Source organism: Lontra canadensis, unplaced genomic scaffold (genome assembly GCF_010015895.1).
Source record: "Lontra canadensis isolate GAN:19392208 unplaced genomic scaffold, GSC_riverotter_1.0 scaffold60, whole genome shotgun sequence".
NCBI classification, from domain to species: Eukaryota; Metazoa; Chordata; class Mammalia; order Carnivora; family Mustelidae; genus Lontra; species Lontra canadensis.
Window position 1 is genome coordinate 8,840,218 of NW_022631054.1, and position 23,873 is coordinate 8,864,090.

The following is a 23,873-nucleotide window of genomic DNA, read 5'->3' on the forward strand; positions in this document are numbered from 1 at the left end:
TAAAAGATAACAGAGAAATGAGCAAAGAACAGAAACGAGCAATTCCTAGAAGACTTCTGGATGGCCAATAAATATATGAACAGATAATGAACATCATTACTGATTGGCCAAATTAAAATCACTTGAAATATCATTCCACACCTACCTATCTGGGAGAAAACTTGGAAGAATGATAGGATGAGTGTTGGGTATGGAGCAATGAAGTCTCACACACTGCTAGAGAGAGCATCAAAGGCTACAACCATGTTAGAAAATAATTTGAGGGGCCCCTGGGTGGCTCAGTCCTTAAGCATCTGCCTTCGGCTCAGGTCATGATCCCAGCGTCCTGGGCTCGAGCCCCGCATCAGGCTCCCTGCTCAGGGGCAAACCTGCTTCTCCCTCTCCCACTCCCCCTGCTTCTGTTCCCTCTCTCGCTGTGTCTCTGTCCATCAAAAAAATAAATAAAATCTTAAAAAAAAAAAGAAAAAAGTAAAGAATTTGAGGATATACTTCTAAAGATATGCATGCCCTTTGACTCCCAGATTCCATTTCCATTATATTTTCTAGGCTACAGAAACTCCCACATATATCTACCAGGAGATTTATGAAGGAATGACTGCTGCAATGTTGTTTGTAATGGGAAAAAAATGGACATAACTCAAATGTTCAACAAGAGAAAAAACAAGTTTTGCTATATTGACAAAATCTTATAAATTGAATGCAGATGTACTCACTAGAGCTCTATATAGCAACAAGGATTAATCGCAAACAAATGATAATGAAAGAAAAAAATCAAGTTGTGGAATTGTGCGTGCTAGGGGACACCATTTACATACAGATTCCAAAAACGTCAAACAAAGCCATGTACTTATTGGCACACATATGTAATACGTACAAGAACCCACATGGGGTGGTGCCTGGGTGGCACAGTCGGTTGAGTATCCAATTCTTAATTTCAGCTCAGGTGCTGATTTCAGGGTTCTGTCAGGCCTGAGTTTGGGTCCACGCTCCGCGGGAAGTCTGCTATGGATTCTCTTGCTCCCTCTCCTTCCGCCCCTCCCCCTTTCAAGCAAGTGAACAAACAAACAAACAAAAACCACATATGAGTAAGGTAAATGCTGAATTCAGGACAGTTGTCCTGGATTGGGAGGGCGGAATAGAAATGAAATCAGTGTGTTGGGCCTGCTGGAAGTTTTAACTCTATCTGTAATGTTTATTCCTTTTTGAAAACTCTGAAGCAACTTTAGCAAAACGGTAGCATTTATACAGCTGAATGTGGGCACAGGTGTTCCTTCTGTTTTTCTCCTTGCATGTTTGCAACATTTCATTAGAGTTTTCTTTTTTTTTCCTAAACTAAGTGGAATGCTTTGAAAAGATCCAGTAAAAGCTGAGTCACAGAAAAACAGAAAAACAAAAACAAAACTACCATTGAGACAAGCGTGGGCCAAACAATTGTAAAAAGTTGGGTAAGTAATTCACAGCACAGTAATTTCAAGTCCTGCACACAGATTTCCTTATCACGTGTGTTGAAGTTCTTGGCCCGCTATAAAGAAACCCAAAGTGGGGGCACCTGGCTGGCTTAGTTGGTGTAGCATGCAACTCTGGACCTCAGGGTCCTGAGTTCAAGCCCCATGTTGGGCGTGGAGCCTATTTAAAAAAAAAAAAAAAAAAGAAAGCAAGAAACAGGAAAAAAAAAAAAAAAAGAAACCCAAAATGGAAATCATCAAAATGCATGTTGTGGGTGTAGGTTGCTCAAGAAAGATAATGCAGAGCTCCAAACAGAGGACTCCTTCTCAACCTTGCCTTACGTCAAACATTCGTGAGTGAATATATCTAAATATGTTTGAAGTTAAAATGAAATATTTAAAGTAAGTATGGGTCCCATTTTGTGCTTTCTTTCTTTAACAGAATTATTCAATTTCTGGTCCTGATCTGTTGGATAAGAAGACTTCCTCGGTAATCATTCTGAGGTCTATTAACACATATTAAAGGCCTCCATGCTATGCATGGAACGAGGTACAGGTGACTCCCTGAAGGACTGAGTGAACCGAGGACGTGAGGGTACAAGCATCCTGGGCAGAGGATGAAATGGGAGCAAATTCAGCAAAACATGGCCAGGAAATAGAGCATGGATTTCTTCTCCTCGAAGGTGTCAGAGCAGGAAAGAAGTTGAAATAGGTTATGGTGAGACTAAAGAAAGAGGTACTTGAGTTTGTCTTAATTTCGAATTTAGCATACTGCAGTTTCAAAATTGAATGCATTTTATTCATCTTATATTAAGTTGTCAGCTCAGAGAATGGTCATCTGTAGTTTCTAAGCACTTCCGGAAAAGCCTATGCTGATGTCATTTCTAAAAATAACACAGTGGAGAGGCACCTGGGTGGCTCAGTCGTGAAGCGTCTGCCTTAGGCTCGGGTCATCCCAGGGTCCTCGGATTGAGCTCTGCACTGGGTTCCCTGCTCAGCGGGAAGGCTGCTTCACCCTCTCCCTAGCTCCCTGCTTGTGTCTCTTTCCCAGTGTCTGTCTCTGTCAAATAAATACAATTTAAAAAATAAATAAAAAAAAAATAAAAATAACACAGTGGGATAGGAGTTATCTCTTTCAGCTTCTCTAATAATTAATAAATTGCTATATTTATTTTTTAATAAATTTTGACACCAAAAAAATGCACCTTTACTTTTTTTTTTTTTTTTTTTTTTTTAATACACTCTTATAGGGTGCGTAGGTAGCTCAGTCAGTTAGGTATCTGCCTTTAGCCCAGGTCATGATTCTGGTGTCCTGGAAGCAAGCTCCGTGTAGGGTTCCCCTCTCTCTCTTGCTCGTTCTCTCTCACTCAAATAAAAAAAGATAAAATCTTTAAAAAAAAAAAAAGTAATGCACCTTTAAACAGAATAAAGACATTACAAATTAGGCCATGGTTTCTTTTACCACCATCCCAATGCTAGTTCCCTCTCCCCACATATATTTTTTAAAATTTTTAAAGATTTATTTATTTATTTGAGAAAGAGAGAGAGAGAGTAGGGGTGGCTGCAGAGGGAGAGAGAACCTCAAGTAGACTCCCCACCGAGTGTGGAATGTGATGCAGGGCCCCATCTCACGACCCCAAGATCATGACCTGAGCTGAAAATCAAGAGCCAGTTACCTAACAGACTGAGCCATCCACGTATAACCAAAGTAATATGGGTGCCCCTCCCCTTCCCCACATAACGAAAGTTAAGACCTATGGCTATGGAGCGAGATTGTCCAAGTTCAAATCTTTTGTTTGGTTGGTTTGGGTTTGGGTTTTGATTTTTTTCTCTTAAAAAAAAAAAAAAAAAGAACCACTTTATTGGTGTATGATTAACATGTAAAAAGAGATATATATTTAATACATATGATTCAATGAGTTTGGAATTAAATATATGCCTGTGAAATCATTGCCACCATCAAACCCATAGATGTTTCCATCCTCCCCCAAAGTTTTCTCTTCCTTCCTCTTTATTATTATTTTTGTTTTGTGTTAAGAACATTTGACATAGCATCTACCCTCTTACCAAAAACACTCTTTTTAAAAGATTTTATTTATTTATTTGACAGAGAAAGAGAGAGAGAGACAGCAAGAGAGGGAATACAAGCAGGGGGAGTGGGAGAGGGAGAAGCAGGCTCCCTACCCAGCAGGGACCCCGATGCCGGGCTCAGACCTAGGACCCCGGGATCATGACCTGATCCGAACGAAGGTAGATGCTTAATGACTGAGCCACCCAGGTGCCCCCTCTTAGCAAAATTTAAGTGTAAAATACAATATGGTGGGGTGCCTGGGTGGCTCAGGAGGTTAAGCAACCAATTCTTGGTGTGGTTCTCTGAGGTCCCCAGGACCCCATGATCTCTGGGTCCCCAGGACTGAGTCCCATGTAGGGCTCCACGCTCAGGAAGTCTGTTTCTCTACTTCTCCCTCTCCCTCTGCCCCTCTGCTCTCTCTCTCAAATCAATCAATCAATCAGTCTTTAAAAAATAAAATAAAGGGGCGCCTGGGTGGCTCAGTAGGTTAAAGCCTCTGCCTTTGGCTCAGGTCGTGATCTCAGGGTCCTGGGATCAAGCCCTCCATCGGGCTCTCTGCTCCTCGGGAGGCCTGCTTCCTCCTCTCTCTCCACCTGCCTCTCTGCCTACTTGTGATCTCTGTCTGTCAAATAAATTTTTAAAAAAATCTTTAAAAAAAATAAAATATAGCTAGCTATCGGCACTATGCTGTAGGACAGATTTTCAGAACTTACATATCTTGCATAACTGAAACTTTGTGTTCTGTGACCATCACCTTCCAGTTTCCCTCTCCCCCCAGCCCCGCTAACCACCGACTACTGTCTTCTATAAGTTTGACTACTTTAGATTCTACATATAAGAGACATTATTTACAAATTCAAATCTTGATTCTGCAACTTACTCATGACTTGAAAAGTCATTTAACCTCTCTCAGCTTCAGTTCACCATCATGAAGAAGATAGTGGTATATATCTTAGAGGGTCATTGTAAGGATTAAATGAGGAAAATCTTTCAAAGGGCTCAGAGCAGTTTTGTTGTTGTTGTTGTTGTTTTGTAGAAAGCACTCAATAATATGCAATTATTGGTTATTATTTTCAGTTTGATAGGATCTCAGCCCTTACTCTTATGCTTTAAATATACACATTGCAGATAACATTGTTTTGTGTGAGGTTGTTTTTACTAAATGATATCATACCAGCCCTATTGGTCAGCAACTTTGTTTTGTCACCAAAAATAAATCCTGGAAGTCATTCTCTGCAAAATCAACCTTTTCTTTAAAATTGTGCATAGGCAGTCCACTTCCGATAAAACTTAAGACCTTTAAATTTTTTCCCAGTTTGTCCTATGATGAGCAATGCTGCAATGAACATTTTTATGTGAGCAGCTTGTCCACTTGTTGTTTTTTTTTTTTAAGATTTAATTTATTTGAGAGAGAGAAAGATTGCACAAGCAGAGAGGAGCAGAAGGAGAGGGAGAAGCAGGTTTCCTGCTGAGCAAGGAGCCCCATGTAGGACTTGATTCTATAGACCCTGAGATCATGACACAAGCCGAAGGCAGAGGCTTAACCAATTGAGCCACCCAGGTGCCCCTGTTTTGTTTTGTTTTGTTTTGTTTTAAAGATTTTATTCGTGGCACCTGGGTGGCTCAGTCCGTAAGCCTGTGCTTTTAGCTCCAGTCATGATCCCAGGGTCCTGGGATTGAGCCCGGAGTCAGGCTCCTTGCTCAGCCGGAAGCCTGCTTTTCCCTCTCCCACTCCCCCTCCTTGTGTTCGCTCCCTCGCTATCTCTTTCTCTGTCAAATAAATAAAATCTTTAAAAACAAATAAATAAAGTTGTTATTCATTTATTTGAGAAACAGAGAAAGTACAAACCAGAGAGGGGCAGTGGGAGAGATGGGGATGGGGAGGGAGAGAGGGAGAAGCAGACTCTGTGATGTCCAATGACTGAGAGCCACACCTGGGGCTCCATCCCAGGACACTGAGATCATGACCTGAGCCAAAGGCAGACGCTTAACCAACTGAGCCACCCAGGCGCCCCCAGTTTGTGCATTTGTAAGTGCTTCACTATGGTAGATGCTGAGAGAGGGAGCTCCCAGGTCATAGTATACACACATTTAAAATTTCAGGGAGGGCTGCCACTTGACCTCCCAAGTAAGTGGCTATGCCAGTTTACATTCCTATCAGCAGTCTCTATGAGGATTAGGCATTTCAACTTTGTGAATGCTTTTCACATTCTTTCTAACAACACTTAATATTAACAATCTTAAATTCTGATCTAATAGGTGAATTTTTTTTTTAAGATAGGGCCCTAGTGGCAATCTAATTTTAATATCTTATATTTCTTTTTTTTTTAAGATTTTTTATTTATTTCTTTATTTGACAGATGGAGATCACAAGTGGGCAGAGAGGCAGGCCGTGGGGGTTGGGGGGGAAGCAGGCTCCCTGCCGAGCAGGGAGCCCAATGTGGGGCTCTATCCCAGGACCCTGGGACCATGACCTGAGCCGAAGGCATAGCCTTTAACCCACTGAGCCACCCAAGTGCCCTTAATAGGTGAAAAATTTTTAAAAAGATTTTGCTTTTAAATAATCTCTACACCCAACATGGGGCTCGAATTCACAACCCTGAGCTCATGCTCTTTTAATGGAGCCAGCTGGGTGCCCTTGAAATTTATTTTAAATTAAATTTCCCTGATTCCTGGAAGAATTGGTCAAACGTGTGTTTTAATATGTATATTGGCCATTTGTGTTTTTCCATTTGTAAATTGTTGGTATCCTACTTTCTTGTTTGTTTATTAAGTATAGGAGTTCCTTATACACAATGAGTCTTAATTTCCTAACAAATATACTAAAAATATTTTTTCTCAGTGTGCTGCCTTTAGCTTTACTTATGGTATCTATTGTTTTACAGAAGTTTTTAATAGTGATATAGTCAATGTATCACTTATCTTTGAAGGTTTTTTTTTTTCTATTTGAATCTCCCTCACCAAGATTTTCCTTACTCCTAAGGCCAAGAACATTTTTCTATAATTTTTTTTCTAATAATTTCATAGCATTTTTTTACACTTAGGTTTTTAATTAATCAAAAATGTATATTTTTAGGCGCCTGGGTGGCTCAGTGGGTTAAGCCTCTGCCTTCGGCTCAGGTCATGATCTCAGGGTCCTGGGATCGAGGCCCGCATTGGGCTCTCTGCTCAGAGGGGAGCCTGCTTTCTCCTCTCTCTCTCTATGCCTGCCTCTCTGCATACTTGTGATCTCTCTCTCTGTTTCAAATAAATAAAATCTTTACCAAAAAAAATGTATATTTTTTTGTATGCCAGGCTGGCTCAGTCAGTAGAGCATGCAACTCTTGATCTTAGGTTTGTGAGTTCAAGCCATGTTGGGTGTAGAGATTACTTAAAAATAAAATCTTAAAAAAATTTTTGATATTTAAAATTAATTATTTAAGTCTAATTTAACTTAAATTTAAATTTAATTTAAAATTAAAAAATAAATTTAATTAAAAATTTAATTTAAAAATAAATTAAATGCACAAGTCAATGGTTTTTAATATATTCACAGAGTAGTACAATCATCACACAATTTGGGGAAATTGTCATCATCCCCAGAAGAAACCTCATCCCCTTTTCACTCCAATCCTTCTCCCAGTCCTAGACAACTATTAATCTACCTTCCTTCTCTATAGATTTGCCTATTCTGGACAGTTCATATAACTGGGATCATACATGTGTCCAACATACTTTGTGTCCAACTGCTTTTACTTAGCAGCATGTTTCAAGAGTCATCCAAGTTGTAGAATGTATCAGTATTTCATTCCTTTTTATAACCCCCAAATACCACATTTTATTTATCTATGCATCAGTTGATGGACATTTGGGTTTTTTCCATTTTGGGATTCTTATGAATAATGTTGCAAGGAGCATCACGACCCCAGGCAATCACTAATCTGCTACCTATCACTGCAGGTTAGTATTCCCTTTTCTAGACTATCATATTAATAAAATCATATAGTATGTATTCTTTTGTCTCTGGCTTTTCTTGCTGAGCATAATGTTTGTAAGATTCATCCGTGTTATCGTACATATCATGAGTGCATACCTTTTTATGGCTGATAAGCATTCCATTGTGTGGATACACCACCAAATTTTTAAATGTTGATGGGACCCAATGTACCAATTTTTAAGTATTCCATGCATTTTGGATCTCACTCACAATCTGCCTTTAAAATTGATTCATTGGGGAAGCTTTCCGCGCTGGTCCTGATGAATCTCGGGCATTCACATGACTCTTAGATAATAAGAAGATCCCATGGTCACAATAAATGACAGTGTTACTTCAGGCATGGGAATGCCCAATTCCAGATAATAATCAAAATGCCAAACTTTATTAAAGGCAAAACTCCTCTCCTCTAAACTTGGACTTTCTGCATGAACACTTAAAACAGGACCTGAGGGAGGAAAGGAGGGGCACGGTTCTGCTCTCTTTCCCTGTCTAGGTTATCACCTCCTTCTCCAGGTGGTTCTCTCAGGTTTGGAACAGTCAAGTAAGAACTTTCTCTCAGGTTTGGGAAAGAAACACTTCCATTAAATAGTTTCAAGTTCTTCGGGACTGGCAAATGGTCAAACTGACCCTTTCCTTCTCGGCTATGTTTCCAGGTTGTGCAGAGGTCCCCAGTAGATACCTTCTGTTGTGCTTGCCACAGTGCAGGCAATACCATTTTCTTCCATTGGCTTCTCCCATCTCAGCTCTTGTGGTGGCCCTCTTCATCATGGCTCTTTTTTTTTTTTTTAAGGATTTTATTTATTTATTTGACAGAAATCACAAGTAGGCAGAGAGGCAGGCAGAGAGAGAGGAGGGGAAGCAGGCTCCCCACTGAGCAGAGAGCCTGATGCAGGACTCTACTCCAGGACCCCGAGATCATGACCTGAGCCTAAGGCAGAGGCTTTAACCCACTGAGCCACCCAGGCACCCCATCATGGCTTTTTCTGTTGGTGTCCCATGACTCTTCCAAGCCATTCTCTTGGGCAAGATTTAACAGGGGTTAAGCCAGCTCTCCTTCCAAAGAAATCTTCCACCCTGACTAACCCTTGGAATGTAGACCTCTTGACGTAATCATTCCCCCTCCTCCCGGGTGATCTGAACAGCCAGCCAGCCCATCTCTGCTCTTCCCATCTTGCAGACGCAAGAGTTATAGATCAAGGTCTCCAGGTAGTCCCACTGAAATGGTTCCCTCCTGACTTGAGAAGGGGAAAGGATCCCCTAGCCCTGCTCCCTGTGAGGGAAGGAGAGATAAAGCCTAGCTCTCTTCAGAAAAGTCCTCTTCACAAAGTTTTACAGCAACCTTTATACCCTGAGGGTGAGGGAGCTGAAAATGTGCAACTCATTTTTGACCATTTACTTTGAGACTCCTACAAGATGGCCTGCTGACAACTTTGTTATCTAACATCTACTGCCTTAGGGTTTCTGGCTGGAACTTCCAATTTAAAATCTTATTAACACATGCATTTGTGAGTTAAATGCTACTTGGATGTGATGTATTATTCTTTTTACTGTCCTAATGGATTCAATTTGTCAGTGTTTTATTTAAGATTATGGAATCTCTGTTCATAAATGAAACTGACTATACTTGTGCTTTTTTGGTACGGACCTTGCAAGTATCACGCGGCAGGATAGAAATTTGCATACTGTGACTCAGATGTGAAAAAGAATACAATGTTCATTATTTTCTACAACTAATTCTGTCTTAGACTCAAGCCTCTACTTCTGCTAATAGCATGGGAAAAAAACCTTTTAATTATGTTTATGTCTCTATGAGTTCAAATTGAATTTAGTCAATTCAGAATTATACTCCCTGCTGGCTGTTTTTCCCCCCTCATGACAGCAGGGGAGGAACCCCACACTATCCTGTGAACTTCCCTGATCCCACTATTTCAGCCCGCTGAGGAAAAGCTGGTCCTACCTTATCTTTTGCAGAACTGTTCTGATGTCTACTACTGAGATCCAGCATCTCTGTGTTCTGGACTTCCCTGTGCCAGGATTTTCCCCAGGCAGGGAAATAATCTAAATTATTAAGAAGGGAAAAATGCATCAGGAGGTATTTTCTAAACATTCTAACTAGCATCCTTACATTTAAATCCAAGACATTTATGGTTCTTACGCTTTTGTTGCTAAATCAAGAATCCGATCACACAGAACAGTTCCCAATTAGACTGATGGGGAAGCAAGTTGCCGATTTCCTCCAAGTGCTATCCTCAGCTCCTCAGAATCCTCTCATGAAACCTATGCTAATAACCCTTACTTCTAAAAGCCCTGCCAGGTACCTTCCTTATATTATTTTTTTAAAAAGATTTTATTTATTTATTTGGCAGAGAGAGAGAGAGAGAGAACACAAGTAGACAGAGCAGCAGGCAGAGGGAGAGAGAGAAGCAGGCCCCCCACTGAGCAGGAAGCTCCCTGTGGGGCTCAATCCCAGGACCCTGGGATCATGACCTAAGCGGAAGGCAGCCGCTTAACTGACTGAGCCACGCAGGTGCCCCTTTATATTATTTTTAATTCTTGTTATATAACCCAGTGGAGTACATAATGCCGTTGGCATTTTACAGAAAAATAAATTGAGGCGTAGAAAGATGGCCTGTATTTCTTAGGATACAGGCTAACTTGCTGTAACAAAGAGACAACAAAATACAGTGGTTTGAACAAGCTACAGGTTTATTTCTCTCTCACAGAACATAACAGAGACAGGCAGAAAGTCCAGGGGGGCAGGCCTCTCTGCTTCAGTTATCCAGTTATCCAGTTATCCCTCAGTTATCCAGGGACCCTGGACCTTCCGTCTCGTTCCTCCACCATTGAATCATCCAGGGTTCTGTCCTCACCTATTTGGTAAAAGCTGGCTTGCCACTACACACGCACGCCCCAGCCTGTGGGAAGGGGAGGAGAGGATGAAGGACAGGCAGTTCTTTTAAGGAGAGTCCACACAAAGCCTTCAGTGTGTGTCCTGCTGTCCAGAAAGATCATAGTCACATGGCCACAACTGACTGCTGGAGGGGCTGAAAAATATAACCTCTACTCAGTGGCTACATGCCAAGGGGAAACTAGTAGTAGAGAGTTATGGTGGGAAATCCATTACTAGAAGAAGTTCGGAATCATGGACACTGGGAATGGTTTAGGGCTCTCCACACAGGATCTAATATGATTCTTTCCTTCCAAATTCCGAGCAGCGTGTGCAGAGCGGAAACTACATTTCGCACTTACCTTGCAGATGGGAGCCACCAATGAGATGCACACAGAAGTCACTGTGGGGGGCTTCCAGGAAAGCGTTTGTTGTCCTTCTGCCTTTTGTCCTTCCTGCTTTTTGGAAAGCAGATCCGGTGACCGGAGCTTCAAAAGCCATATTAGACCATGAGTGACCTAGAACGTGCTAAAGATGATGGCAGCCTGCCAAAAGGAAGAACCTAGAAATGTAATGATCAGGGAGCCACCATCCCCCTCCTGAACCACCTAACTCTGCACTTCCTTATTTTGAGGGAGAAACCAGCCTCTTTCACATTTCAGCGGCGTTATGACCTACAAGTAACCAAATATAATTCTTAACTAACTCAAATTGTTCAGTTAAGGAATGTATTCACAGTCATGCAGCTAGGAAGATATTGACACTCAGATTTACTGAGCTCTAAAGCCCATATTCTTGCCCGTCCTGGATTAAATTAGTCTTTTACAAGACAAAATGGTATGCTTTTGTTAAGATTCTGCAATGCAATGAAGAAATAGTGGTAGGGTCCATCACAATTTAGCAAAAGATATTTATCCTTTACATCTAGAGTCCTTGATGTGATAAGGCATTTGGTTAGCAAAATGTTCCTCTGTTCGATGTATGGAACATACAATTACAGAAGAGCTCCATGAGCTGTCGAACCAGGCATGATCTGTTATTCTTTTTTTTTTTTTTAAGATTTTATTTATTTATTTGACAGGCAGAGATCACAAGTAGGCGGAGAGGCAGGCAGAGAGAGAGGAGGAAGCAGGCTCCCTGCTGAGCAGGAAGCCCGACGTGGGGCTCGATCCTAGGACCCTGGGATCATGACCTGAGCCAAAGGCAGTGGCTTTAACCCACTGAGCCACCCAGGCGCCCCATGATCTGTTATTCTTATCTCTGACTTTTTCTATTAATTTTAATTGGCTTCCTGTTCATTCCTTTTGTTGTGAGCTAGCATGTGCTGACAGGCAAGCAGTAGGAGGCACCAGTGTTAAGGAAGATGAATGGGGAACATTTTTGAAATATATAATAATCTATTTATCACTGTAACTTTTGTTCCTATTTGGAAAAAGTCCAAATTATTTAGCTTTAAGTCTAATACAGTGGGCGCACCTTATGGGACGCAGAGTTGGAGAGTCTCTGATTGACATAACTGACTGATGGGCCTTATACTGTCAGGATGGAAAAGCACAGAAAAGGAACAGGTTATGAGAGCCATTATGGCCCTGTGAACCTGGATAAAGGCTAGGAAATCAACTACATGGACTATTTAACCCACATGTTCCAAATTGCTCCTAGGAATAATAGCACTAAAATTAGTGAAGAAAATTTTGCTCATTTTTATGGGCAAAATACCAGAAAGTTGACATAAGTTGCTTAAAAGGGCTTATTAGAGAATTTTCTTATTATCTTCTTTTGAGAAAGGGAGAAATGATTGTCTGAGGCTGTCAAAATGTTTAGATTCAGAATGTCCTGTGTAGTATAAAGAAAATAGGTAAGACTGTGATTTGTCAGCAGATGTCACTTTTTCATCGTAGGGGTTTGTGGTAGATGGAATAACGAATGACCGTCCAAAGATGTTCATGTTCTAACCCCTGGAACCTGCGAGTACGTCGCCTCACATGGCAGAAGGGGTTTGGTAAGTGTGATTAAATGAAAGGTTTTAAAATAAGAATAGTTTGGGGGGTAGGAAAGGAATAAATGAAACAAGATGGGATTGGGAGGGAGAGAAACCGTAAGAGACTCTTAATCTCATACAACAAACTGAGGGTTGTGGGGGGGTGTTGGGTTATGGACATTGGGGAAGGTATGTGCTATGGTGAGTGCTGTGAAATGTGTAAACCTGGCAATCCACGGACCTGTACCCCTGGGGCTAATAACACATTATATGTTAATAAAAAAATAAAAAATTTAAAAATAAAAAAAATTTACTATAAAATAAGAATAGTTTAAAGGTTGTAGTGGTTGTTGTTATGCTACTTGGAGGCCATGAGGTAAGGAATGTGGATTGCCCCTAGAAGCTAAAACAGGCCAGGGACTGATTCTCCCTTGAGTTTTCAGAAAGAGTGAAGCCCTGTTGGCACTTGATTTTGGCACCATAAGGCCATTTTTAGACTTCTGACCTCTAGGACTGTAAGATAATGAATTTGTGGGGTGCTTGGATGGCTCAGTTGGCAAGGCATGTGACTCTTGACCTCAGGGTCGTGAGTTCGAGCTCCATGCTGGCTGTAGAGATTACTTAAAGTAATAATAATAATAATAATAGTAATAATAATTAATTTGTGTTATTTCAAGCTACAGAGTTCATGTTAAGTTTATGGTCATTTGTTACAGCAGCAACAGGAAATACTACATGTTACAGCTATATTTGGAAACTAATATAGGTGTCAAACTTTTCTTGGGGTTAAGCATGGTAAAATAGTCGAATCAAGAAGTAGAGTCCAGGGGCGCCTGGGTGGCTCAGTGGGTTAAGCCGCTGCCTTCGGCTCAGGTCATGATCTCAGGGTCCTGGGATCGAGTCCCGCATCGGGCTCTCTGCTTAGCGGGGAGCCTGCTTCCCTCTCTCTCTCTCTCTCTCTCTGCCTGCCTCTCCATCTACTTGTGATCTCTCTGTCAAAGAAATAAATAAAATCTTGAAAAAAAAAAAAAAAGAAGTAGAGTCCATTCATTCTACTCCCAGCCTCCCTCAGCACTTTCTTTTTTTTGTTTTTTAAGATTTTATTTATTTATTTGATACAGAGAGAGAGAGAGAGTATAAGCAGGGGGAGCAGAAGGCAGAGGGAGAAGGAGAAGCAGACTCCCTGCTGAGTGAGGAGCCCGATGTGGGACTCGATCCCAGGACCCTGAGATCATGACCTGACCCAAAGGCAGCTGCCCAACCAACTGAGCTACCCGGGTGCCCTTTTTTGTTGTTGTTGTTTTATTTGTTTGTTTTCTTAAGGTATAAGTAAAAAGGACTACAAACTTTATTGAAAGTCAGTAAAGGTAACATATAGTATGTACAGATGGCCCATGGTGTCAATTTCATTTGCAGTTATTATAGTACTCCAAGGCATGTTTACAAGTTACACCTTTGTCACAGCCTTGGCTAAATCTTGAACTAGTGCAGAATTTAGCTGCGGCAGAGTGCCAACCTTCATGTGCTTACATGTGGCATACTTGTTCTTGATAGTCATGTGCTTTCTAAGCCCACCATTCACCATGACTATCTTCTTAGCCAGGTGTTGTATAACACTTAGAAAGGATTCTTCAGGGTATAATAGATAATGCTGTAGAGTTGGTGTCCATTCACTGTTATCGAGAATTTTCAGTGCTAAGCGAAAAGCTCCTGCTGCCATCTGAGAAGGAAGAAAGTGCCCTGTATCATGGCCCAACACAGTTAGCTCCATCAGGGATTTGGCCAAAGGATGTTGCTCAACATCAACCTCTCCGAGCTTAGATAAAAGGGTAGGGGGCGGCCCAGACCAAAATTTAAAGATCTTAGAGTCTTCATTTCCATCTGTCTGATTTGGTGCTTAGGGTTAAGTGTTGTCAGTCACGAAGGCAAAGTCACCAGTTTCGGGAGGGTACATTTCTTCATACTTGCTTGCAATAAACATGGCAGGAACACCAACCAGCTGCAGTATCTTCTTGGGCACACGATTATTCTGCATGAACTGATCAATAATGGAAATGGTCATGTACATGGTCTCCTGAAGGAATCTGAATTTCATCTGAACCTGTACTACCCAGTCAATAAGGACAGCTCTCATGTTTCCAGTGACTTTGTGACCCAGTAGGTATTGTGGTCTGATGGTTTGCTCTTCCTCAGGTTGTCTCAGATGAGCATAAATATCTTTCACATACTCGCTACAAAGATTTGGATCAGCTCCATCTTCGGCACTCACATCATTCACTGCAAGAACTACATCAGAAAACACCTGACACAGGTATTCTTTTTTTTTTTTTTTTAAGATTTTATTTGTTTATTTGACAGAGCGAGAGATCACAGGTAGGCAGAGAGGCAGACAGGGAGAGAGCAGGAAGTAGGATCCCTGCCGAGCAGAGAGCCCGTTGCGGGGCTCGATCCCAGGACCCCGGGATCATGACCTGAGCCTAAGGCAGAGGCTTTAACCCACTGAGCCACCCAGGTGCCCTGGTATTCTTCTGCAGGGGCACATCCAGATGTTTCCATTGGGCTTGGAGAGGGAGTAGAAACCAAAATAAGCTCAGGCGAAGGTTTTTCTTCTTTAACGGGCTCAGGTTCTGGCACAGGCTTGGGTGCCTTCTCCAGAGATTTAGGTATTTTTTTTAGCAATAACTTTTCCAGAAACCAAAGTTTTGCTTCCTTTTTCAGAGGCAATTTGGCCTGTGGTTGTTTGCTGACTTTGTTACCAATGTCTCCGAGGGCTGTTTTGGTCTCAGCCTGGGCTTGGAGGCTGCAGTCATGGCCAGAGGCATGCACTTTGGGCCTGCCATGCTGATCTTCGCCTTATTTTCAACAATAACTTTTGTGTTCCTGGTGACCTGAGTGCCATGGCTTCTTCTTCACCAGGCAGCAGCTCAGTGGGGAGAAACATGTTATACCCGAGTTTTCACATCTGAGAGACCACCAAGGAGTCAACACCGATGCAATCACACGAGGGTTTATTTGACAAGCTTAAGCTTGGGCCCAAGTATACCCGACACAGCAGAGTAGGGACTTGGACCCCGAGCTTAGTTAAGGCAGAGGTATTTATGGGTTCCTGTTACTAAAGTAGGGTGGGGCTTCCTGTTACTAAAGCAGGGTGGGGGGTCCTTAGAACTAAAGTAAAGTAGGGGAAAGTTCAGCCCTTGGGCACAGAGGTCTGAGATGGTTGCCAGAAGCTAAGATGGCTGTACTTATGCTAAGGTTAAACCTGAGGTGGGATGGCCTTAATTTTTCTCGGCCTCCACATTTCCCCCTCTCAGAGGAACCTAAGGAAGGACCCAATCATGGTTCTAAGCTGGTCTCAGCAACAAGGTCCCGTGGTTGGTATTGCTGTCTGAGTATCATGAGCTGAACTGTACTGACTCAGTCTTTGACAAAGGTAAGCAACATTAGTGGGGCAAGTGAGAACGGCGCAGTCTTAGCTTTAGGGGATTGTCCTTGTTGGGCTGACTTTTCCATTCTGGGGCGAAGTCCTTGAGAACGGCATGTGGGTCAGCTGGCCAGATGTGGGTGTAGTGGACCCAGGGAGTAATCCCGTTGAACTTGAGAGCGGTGGGAGTGGTCAGGATTATGATGTAGGGTCCCTTCCAGTGTGGTTGAAGTGTCTGGTGTTGGTATCTCCGGACATACACCCAGTCACTCGGCTGATATCAATGGGGGCCCAGGGGTGGCCCAGTCTTGTAGAGGGGCCTCAGCTTAGGCCACACCTATTCATGGGTTCATTGTAACGTTTGGAGGGAGAAAAGGAGTTGGTGATCATCAAACTCAGCAAGCACCACAGATTTTAAATTGGGGATAATAGGTGGAGGAATACCGAACATGATCTCATAAGGGGTAAGTCCCATCTTATATGGGGAGTTTCACACCCTATATAGGGCAAAGGGGAGGAAAGTCACCCAATCCCCGCCAGTCTCCAAGGCTAATTTAGTCAAGGTCTCTTTTAATGTTCTGTTCATCCTCTCTACCTGTCCTGAGCTTTGGGGCCTATACGCGCAACGTAATTTCCAATCTGCCCCAAGTACTAGTGCCACTCCCTGTTACCTTAGAGATGAATCCTGGTCCGTTGTCTGATCCAATCTTAACAGGAAAACCATACCTCGGTAAGATGTCTTCCAGCAGTTTCTTGGTCACGGTCTGTGCGGTTTCATGTTTGGTGGGAAATGCCTCTGTCCATCCTGAAAAAGTATCTACAAATACCAGTAAATACCTGTATCCATATTTTCCAGGTTTTATCTCGGTGAAGTCCACTTCCCAGTAGGCTTCTGGGCGGTCCCCCCGGAGCCGGGTGCCTGGGTTAGATCCATGGGCAGTGGCATTAGTTAGTTGGCATGCGTGGCAGCTTGCCACAATCTGTTTGATCTTTGATCGGGAATATTTGGTAGTGATCTTTGCATGTTGCACCAAGTCTTCCATTTTTTTTTGTTCCCATGTGTGTACTCCTGTGCATTTTGGATAGGAGTCGCCATCCCAGTTCCTCTGGTAGGATTATGCTGCTATCTGCAGCTCTCCACCAGCCATGTAGGCATTGTGTCCTGGGCAGATGCCTAATCCATTGTAAGTCTGCATCAGCGTAGTTGGGGTTGTCTGGCAAGCTCGGTGCTCCCGGATGGGGCAGTGTGGTCACTAAGACATGGTCCACTGAAAGCTGCCTCTTTTGCCTTTAAGTCGGCCAGCCTGTTTCCCCTGGCCACAGGCGTGTCTGCTTTTTGATGTCCTAGATAATGGGTAATAGCCAGTGCCTTAGGCAGCCAGAGGGCCCTTAGGGGCTTGAGGATTTCTGCCTTGTTTTTAATAGTCTTTCCTTCTGCTGTTAAGAGCCCTCTTTCTCTATAAATGGCTCCGTGGATGTGGGCTGTGGCAAAGGCATAGCTGCTATCAGTATAGATATTTATCTGCTTGCTTGCTCCCATTGTTAGCGCCTTGGTTAGCGCAATCAATTCTGCATGTTGGGCAGAAGTCTCAGCCGCCAACGGTTCCGCCCAGACAGTCTCTGTCTCTGTGGTCACAGCTGCCCCCGCATACCTGATTCCTTCCCGGACAAAGCTACTGCCATCTGTATACCAGGTGTCATCTGCATTCAGCAGTGGTCGGTCCTGGAGTTCGGCTCTGACTCCGTGCACCTGAACCAGGATTTCTTGGCAGTCATGTGGTGGTGGGGGGGTGTCCCTGTCAGGGTTAGGGAGCAGTGTCCCTGGGTTTAGGGCTGTTGGCGCCTGGAACAAAATTCTGGTAGGGTTCAAAAGCAAGCTCTGGTAATGGGTCAAGCGGGCATTGCTGATCCATTGGTCCAGGGGTTGTTTGAGTACCCCTTCAATGGCATGTGGAGTAGTGATGTATATATAGTTCCTGCCCCGTAGTCAGCTTATTTGCATCTTTAACCATGGTGGCCACTGCAGCAGTAATTTTTAAACATGGAGGTCATCCAGCGGCCACGGCACCTAATTTCTTTGAGAGTTATGCCACCGGTCTCTTCCAGGGGCCCATGTATTGAATTAGGACTCACTTTGCCACCCCTTCCTTTTCATCCACGTAAAGATGGAAGGGCTTAGTCAGATCAGGCAGCCCGAGTGCTGGGGCTGAAAGCAAGGCTTGTTTAAGGTCATTGAAGGCTTTGTCCATGGCCTCAGTCCATATAAAGTCTTGTTTTCATTTCATGGCCTCGTAGAGGGGCTTAGCTATGTCAACGAAACCTGGGATCCACAATCAGCAGAACCCAGCCAACCCTAGGAATTCACGTACCTGGCGGACGTTTCGAGGCTGTGGGATTCTCATGACGGTCTCCTTCCGTGCATCCGTTAACCATCTTTGTCCATCTTTTAATTTGTACCCCAGGTAGCTCACCTCCATTCTGCAGATCTGGGCCTTCTTAGCTGAAGCCTGGTATCCCAGAATTGCTATCATTCGGAGCAAGTCCTTGGTGTGCTGTAGGCATGTTTCCTGGTCCTCTGCTGTCAACAGGATATCATCTACGTATTGTAATAGAGTCAGATTAGGGTGTTTGGCATGGAACTCACCTAAGTCTTCATGCAGTGCCTCGTCGAAGATGGTGGGCGAATTCTTGAATCCTTGCAGTAGTCAAGTCCAGGTGAGTTGGCCATGGATGCCCTTCTCCGGGTCCACCCATTCAAAAGCGAAGAGGTCTTGGCTCTTTGGGGCCAAGGGCAAGCTGAAAAAGGCATCCTTTAGGTCTAGCGCTGTATACCAAGTCTTGTCTGGGGGCAAGATGGAGAGGAGGGTGTAGGGGTTTGGGACTGTAGGGTGCACGTCCATCACCTGTCAGTTAATGTCCCTCAAGTCCTGGACCAGTCTATAATCATTAGGGTGTGGCTTTCGTACCGGCAGCAGGGGAGTGTTCCATGCCGACTGGCAAGGCCGCAGTATGCCTGAGTCTAGCAGTCGCCGGATGTGTGGGGTGATTCCTGTCCGTGCTGTGAGAGGCATAGGGGTATTGGCGGACTCTGGTTCTGCTCCTGGCTTTAATTCAATGTATATCTCTGCTGATGTTGGGCCAATCCTATTCCTCTGTTTTCTGCCCACGATTGGGGAAACTCCTGCAACCAGTGGTCAGTGTCGGTCATTGGTTCCAGGGGCATTTGGTGAAGACGATATTTGTCCTTCAGGTTCAAGACAAGCACCTGGATCGGTGTCCCTTTTTATCCAGAACCTTGGCCCCTTCAGGGTGGAAATAATTTGGGCTCCCATCTTGGTGAGTGGGTCCCGGCCTAACAGGGGGTAGGGGCACTCAGAAATGACCATGAAGGAGTGGGTTATGGCCCACGCCGAGATCCACTGTTCTTTGGTTCGTCCATGAATATTGTTTAGTGCCTGTGGCCCCCTGTACTGATGAGGTCTTATTTGCCAACTTCCCTTGAGGTTGTAGCAAGACAGAGTGCTGTGCCCCTGTGTCTACTAGGAATTTAATTGGTTGCCCCTCCACTTTAAGTGTTACCCTGGGCTCGGGGAGGGGTGCTAAACCCCGACTCCCCTAGTCATCTAACTCTTCGACCTCCAAGATAGTAGTGGAGGCCTTTGGTCTTTTGTCGGGGGATTCCTTTAACCAGGGGCAGACCCTTGCCCAGTGGCCTTCTTTCCTGCAATAAGCACACTGGTTTCTATTCAGTTTGGGGTGTTCTCAGTGGGGGCCATCCACCTTACCTTCTCCTGAAGCCAGCTTCTTGAGACGTCTCTGTTTTTCATGTGGGTCATCCATGGTCATGGCCAGTAGGATCTTAGCCAGGTTCCGAGTCTGACGGTCACTTATCCTAGCCTGTTGCTCCTCCAGGGTCTCTCTGTTATTGTAGACTCTTTCTGCCACCACTATCAGATCCTGTAGGCTCTTCTCTCCTAGTCTTTCTACCCTCTGTAATTTCCTTTTCATGTCCGGAGTGGCTTGGTTAACAAAAGCCATAACTATGGCAGCTTTGGTCTCTGGGGCCTCTGGATTCATAGGGGGTGTACTGTCTGAACGCCTCTATGATCCTTCCTAGGAATGCCGCCGGACTCTCATCGTTACCCTGTTTTACATCATATACCTTGGCCAGATTACTGGGCTTGTGTGCTGCAGCCTTGAGACCTGCCATTAGAGTCTGGCGGTAGACCCGGAGCCTCTCCTTACCTTCTGCCGATTTGTAGTCCCAAGCAGGGCTAGACAAGGGGAAAGCTGCATTTATGAGATCAGGGTTCTGAGTCGGCTGTCTGTCGTCACCCAGGATGGACTTCCGGGCTTCCATCTGGATTTGCTCTTTCCTCAGCGGTAAAGAGAACCTGTAGGAGCTGCTGACCGTCATCCCAGGTGGGCTGATGGGTGAGAAGAACAGTATCTAAAAGACCAATCAGATCTTTTGGGTTATTGGAGAACTTTGCATGTTGAGTTCTCCAATTGTATAAATCACTAGTAGAGAATGGCCAATATAACATTGGTTGTCCCCTGTTTCATCGGGGGGGGGGGGTCCCTTGGCGCGGCGGGGAAGGACAGTGGAATTGGCCGATCCCAGGTTTGAGGCTAGGGCCGCTCAATGGGTCTGTCCACATGTCCCTGCCGCCGGCCCATGCATGGGGGGCCCTCCATCTGGGAGGGGGGGTGGCACTCCCTCGACAGCCCCTGATGCCTCTGCTGGAGGGGCAGACGGGGGGGTGGGGGGAGACCTGGTAGGGTGGTGGAAAAATCAGGTCCTCCGTGGGAGTGTCCTGGAAGACCGGGTAAAGCGGAGTCTTTGGTTCGGACTCCGCTTTCTTGTTAGACTTAGGAGTTGGTTTCCACAGGGCCAGGATCTTGGGTGTAGGTCCTGCTTCGGGAGGGAGAAAAGGTTTAAGCCAGGAGGGAGGATTCTCTATCATGTCTTGCCAGACCAGTATATAAGGTATTTGGTCAGGGTGGCCATGTGGTTTTTCTCTGAAGGTGATGGCCTTAACCTGTAGGATAATAGGCAGTTGAAAGGTTCCCTCCTGGGGCCATTTTACATTAAAAGCTGGCCACTCAGACATGCAGAAAGTCCGAAACTTTCCTTTTTGTATGTCTGTGCTCAGATTATGAGCTCTCTCCCTGACGTCCGAGAAGTGGTTAATCATCAGGGACAGAGGGGAAGTCTGTGTCTGTCCCATCATGCCTTCAGTCCACAACAAGGCACTTACACTTACAACAATTAACAAGAACACACTCACACAGACAAACCATCTGGCGCGGCCGCGAAGACAAAACTGAAAGGAAGTTAAGGGAGAATCCAACCGCATCGGCAGCCGGGTCTCCTCACAGATGAGGATCTTGTCCTCCAGGCATGGGTAAGGGACCCCTCTTCCAAAAATTCCCATAAACTTAATAACCAGCACAACAGACAAAATTCCCATACATTTAACAAACAGCACAACTGACAATAAAAACAAGACGCCTGACCGCCTAGGGGTCTCTAACCCCCTGAAACGGTGGGGGACTCGAACCCCCTGCAGCAGCAAGGGACATCTCCCAAGACCCCCAGTCAATGGCCCACCACGCATCCACTTGAGCCAATGTCGACCCAGATACAAGTTGGAATTCCTACGGGTAAAAATGCAGATTGGAGCTCCCAAAGTACGCGTGCAAATAGATAAAAACGAGTCCACTCACCAGCTGGCGCAAGACCCTCCGGGTTGGGTTCCTGGGAGTCTCCCAGGTCTCGGTGGAACCTCCAAATGTTATACCCGAGTTTTCGCGTCCAAGAGACCACCAAGGAGCCAACACCGATGCAATCACATGAGGGTTTATTCGACAAGCTTAAGCTTGGGCCCAAGTATACCCGACACAGCGGAGTAGGGACTTGGACCCCGAGCTTAGTTAAGGCAGGGGTATTTATGGGTTCTTGTTACTAAAGCATGGTGGGGCTTCCTATTACTAAAGCAGGGTGGGGGTCTCTGGAACTAAAGCAGGGTGAGGCTTCTTGTTACTAAAGCAGGGTGGGGGTCCTCAGAACTAAAGTAAAGTAGGGGACAGTTCAGCCCTTGGGCACAGGGGTCTGAGATGGCTGCCAGAGCTAAGATGGCTGTACTTATGCTAAGGCTAAACCTGAGGTGGGATAGCCTTAATTTTTCTCGGCCTCCACAAAGCAGAGCACGGGAGTCACCAATGAGCCGGGGACCTCAACCCAGCGCAGCTCGAAGGCCTCCTCAGCACGCCCTGTTGTTTGTTTTTAGTTAAAGATCTTATCTCTTTATTTGAGAGAGAGAGAGAGAGAGAGCACAGAGGGAGAAACAGACACCCTGATGAGCAGAGAACATGATTTAGGGCTCCATCCCAGGACCCTGAGATCGCGACCTGAGCCAAAGGCAGACACTTAATCACCTGAGCCACCCCCGTGTGTCATCCATCACCACTTTCAAATGAGTTGATTTTAGATACAAACATGCAAATCAGGAATGAGCTCTAGCTCCTTGCATGAACGGGTTGATCCCACCTAGCCCTGGGATAGGAAATATTCAAGATGAACCTGAAGCATCTTAAAAAAAAAAAAAAGATTTATTTATTTTAGAGAGAGGGAGGGAGGAAGAACGCATGCACACAGGCTCTCAAGTAGGGGGAAGGGCAGAGGGAGAGACCCTTCAGGCAGACTCCTGGAAGAGCGCAGAGCCCACACTGAGCTCAGTCTCACAACCCATGAGATCATGACCTCAGCCAAAACCAAGAGTCAGATGCTTAACCAACTGAGCTACCAGGCACCCTGAGCCTGAAGCATCTTGATGCCAGAAAGTAATGAAGTGCTAACACACAAAACAAAACAAAAAACAGTAAGATCATGATGGAGACCCATCAAAGAGACACAGGAACCACCTGAAAGAGCTTCTAATGGCCAAAGCTGGAACAATTTAAGCAACAAAATAAACAAATTAGTGTTGGGTTATAACCCAATGCACAGAATAAATATCCATGAGAATCCAATGTGATTCTCTCCTGAATTCTGAGCATGTGACCAGAAAAAAAACTACATTTCCATTTCTTTTGCAGATAGGAATAGCAGTAGAATATAAGAAGTCCCTAAATGATACCAATGATTATTGAATAAACAGGTTAAAGGGGGAGAAGGGACAAATGTCCTGGGCAAAAAAAAAAAAAAAAAAAAAAATCCAAATAATTTATGTAGATGTTCTGTCCTTCAGGAGGTAGAACTAAACTCCCCTTGAGTGTGCTGCACAGAGTAACAGCCTTCCAAAAAGTACAGTATGGAAAGGGAGGGTAAAGAGTAATTTTACAGTAGAAAACCTGACAAACACTATCTCAGGTGACCAAGGTCAACATCAGTAGTAACAAGTCATATTGACAGTATATTCCCTTGGTTTAATGTGATGAAAAATGGCATCTGTTAAAAAGAAAACCACAGGGGCATCTGGGTGGCTCAGTTGGTTAAATGTCTGCCTTCGGCTCAGGTCATGATCCCAGGATCTTGGGATCAAGTCCACATCAGGCTCCTTGCTCGGCGGGGATCCTGCTTCTCCCTCTCCTGCTCCCCCTGCTTGTGTTCCCTCTCTACCTGTCTCTCTCTCTTGAATAAGTAAAATCTTAAAAAAGAAAAAGAAAAAGAAAAAGAAAACCACATACCCCAAATGGTGTTACTTAGGCCAATTCACCAAACCCAGGCTTAATACCTAACCTAATTGCAGTTTCAACCTCCCCCCAGAAATGTAGTCTTTTTTTTTTTTTTAAAAGATTTTATTTATTTATTTGACAGAGAGAGATCACAAGTAGGCAGAGAGGCAGGCAGAGAGAGGAGGAAGCAGGCTCCCTGCTGAGCAGAGAGCCCAGATGTGGGGCTCAATCCCAGGACCCTGGGATCATGACCTGAGCCAAAGGCAGTGGCTTTAACTCACTGAGCCACCCAGGCGCCCTGGAAATGTAGTCTTAACAGGCAGTCAAGAATCTTCTGGGGTGCCTGGCTGGTTCAGCCAGTAGAGCATGAGACTCTTTGATCTTGAGATTGTGAGTTCAGGCCCCACGTTGG

At 44.5% G+C, this 23,873-nt stretch overlaps 2 pseudogenes; both read right to left on the reverse strand.

Moving 5' to 3' along the window:
* Window positions 1-13,807: 13,807 nt before the first annotated feature.
* LOC116879427 lies at window positions 13,808-16,256 on the reverse strand (annotated as a pseudogene).
* On the reverse strand, window positions 16,102-20,328 carry LOC116879428 (annotated as a pseudogene).
* Between the last annotated feature and the right edge of the window lie 3,545 nt (window positions 20,329-23,873).